A 2,857-nucleotide genomic window follows, 5' to 3' on the forward strand; every position below is an offset into this window, starting at 1 on the left:
GATCGGGGCATCCCTATCGATTATCATTAATTACTGTATCTACAAATCCTTCTGTTTAATCATCTTCCCGCGGTTCATTTGCTTAGATTTTTTGTACACATGATCTCAATAAGGTGGTGAATGAGCTCAGTGAGCATTTTCTCGTGCCCCGCAGATTTAACATGATCAAAGATCATAACATAAATCATAATTTATATTCTCCTTTTCTTCATTACAATTTACTCAGCCTAGTAACAGACAATATTTCTGACACTGGAAATACATACCCCCAGGTCCCTAGATGTTCCTAGTTACCAAGAACATGCAAATTGACCTTGCAGAAGTGGAGCAATCATCCATTTACTTAGGCATGTACCTTTAGGCGAAATACAGCTTACAGCTTAACAGGTTAATAAAATGTTCAATCAATCAAATTTGATTGATTGAAAATGTTATTAACAGATTGCAGAATGTGTAGTCCGTAGCCTGCCCTGAAGAAGAAGTGTTTCCTTCATTATTATAAAGCAGCCTGTGTAGTGTGTAGCCTGCCCTGAAGAAGAAGTGTTTCCTTCATTATTATAAAGCAGTGTAGTGCGTAGCCTGCCCTGAAGAAGAAGTGTTTCCTTCATTATTATAAAGCAGTGTAGTGTGTAGCCTGCCCTGAAGAAGAAGTGTTTCCTTCATTATTATAAAGTAGTGTAGTGTGTAGCCTGCCCTGAAGAAGAAGTGTTTCCTTCATTATTATAAAGTAGTGTAGTGTGTAGCCTGCCCTGAAGAAGAAGTGTTTCCTTCATTATTATAAAGTAGTGTAGTGTGTAGCCTGCCCTCAGGGAACAAAATAACTAGACGCCCATCGCCAAATGCGTGTAGATTTACCGTCTGGCGTCTAGAAATAATAGTCTGCCCGCCAGCTGGCGTGTAGTTCATATCGATACTCTTATTTTGAAAATCCTGTGCGGGTCTCATTGCCGCCCCAAGCGCAGCTCCAGTCATAATATCTGGGATCCGGCAGCTAGCAACGTTCAGGTTATATCACTCTTATTTTGAAAAACCCTTAGCAACTCCGCGAGTCATATGATATCCGCCCACTCCGTGTTGTTTCTTGAAAACAGAGCAGCAGCGTTAAACAGAGCAGTGTTAACACAGCAGTGCGCCTACAGACGCGAAATAAGTCTGTGATGTTTTTTTTCTTCTCACAACGAGTCCAATGCAGCTACATGCTTTGCACCGTCGCCATTCCTTTATGCCCACATCGCCCGAAATTAACGTTTATGTACCAATCACTACAACGTTACCGTAAGCTAACAAGCTAATCCTGATGATCAGACGAGACAGAGCCATAAACAGCACTGAGGAAAGGGAAATGGGGGGGGGGGGCACTCTCTACTTCTCTGTGTGTGTGTGTGTGCGTGCGTTTGGAAAGACGACGGAGTCACTAGTCAGGACTCAGGACAGGAGTATATTATAGTAAACTGAGGATTACTGAGGATGGACAGATAATGTTGATATTCAAATATAAAAATGTTTGAGAGGAGTGGAAGTTTGAAGACAGACTACAATATGATGCAGGGGTGGTGAGTTGAAAACACAGTGTGTGTGTCCCGACCCCACTTCTATGTTTCAATAAATTATTTGCATTTAAAACTATTAACGCTGACTCATTCCTTCAGTCCACTCAAAATTATGCTAATATTCCTTATGTTGTTTATGATATTAATTGAAAATAGCATATGAGAGTATTATATGTAATAATAACACATGGCGATATACTAAAAAGCTATTTATAATTTTTGGCTAGTAAAAAATCTGCCCGGCTGGTACTTTTAAAAATCTACCAGCCAAATGGCTGGTAAGTCAAAAAGTTAAGTTTGTTCCCTGCCTGCCCTGAAGAAGAAGTGTTTCCTTCATTATTATAAAGTAGTGTAGTGTGTAACCTGCCCTGAAGAAGAAGTGTTTCCTTCATTATTATAAAGTAGTGTAGTGTGTAACCTGCCCTGAAGAAGAAGTGTTTCCTTCATTATTATAAGTGTATTCCTGATCAGTGCTTGACGCGCGAATTGGAAACTAATGTTATGGATATGCAAACGTTTTTTTCTTCAAAGTGCCACAAGCTGCTGCAGCAGAAGTATCAGCAGCTGACCACAATAACAACATCAGCAGCTGACCACAATAACAACATCAGCTGCTGACCACAATAACAACATCAGCAGCTGACCACAATAACAACATCAGCAGCTGACCACAATAACAACATCAGCAGCTGACCACAATAACAACATCAGCAGCTGACCACAATAACAACATCAGCAGCTGACCACAATAACAACATCAGCAGCTGACCACAATAACAACATCAGCAGCTGACCACAATAACAATATCAGCAGCTGACCACAATAACAACATCAGCAGCTGACCACAATAACAACATCAGCAGCTGACCACAATAACAATATCAGCAGCTGACCACAATAACAACATCAGCAGCTGACCACAATAACAACATCAGCAGCTGACCACAATAACAACATCAGCAGCTGACCACAATAACAATATCAGCAGCTGACCACAATAACAACATCAGCAGCTGACCACAATAACAACATCAGCAGCTGACCACAATAACAACATCAGCAGCTGACCACAATAACAACATCAGCAGCTGACCACAATAACAACATCAGCAGCTGACCACAATAACAACATCAGCAGCTGACCACAATAACAACATCAGCAGCTGACCACAATAACAATATCAGCAGCTCCCAAGGGGATCAATAAAAGAATATCTTATCTTATCTTAGCTGACCACAACAACAACATCAGCAGTGATGAAACGGATGATGCTTCAGGTTTGTGCATCTTATTTAAAAGGTGACT

The sequence above is a fragment of the Notolepis coatsorum genome, assembly GCF_963971535.1.
Source record: "Notolepis coatsorum genome assembly, chromosome: 19".
Taxonomy (NCBI): Eukaryota; Metazoa; Chordata; class Actinopteri; order Aulopiformes; family Paralepididae; genus Notolepis; species Notolepis coatsorum.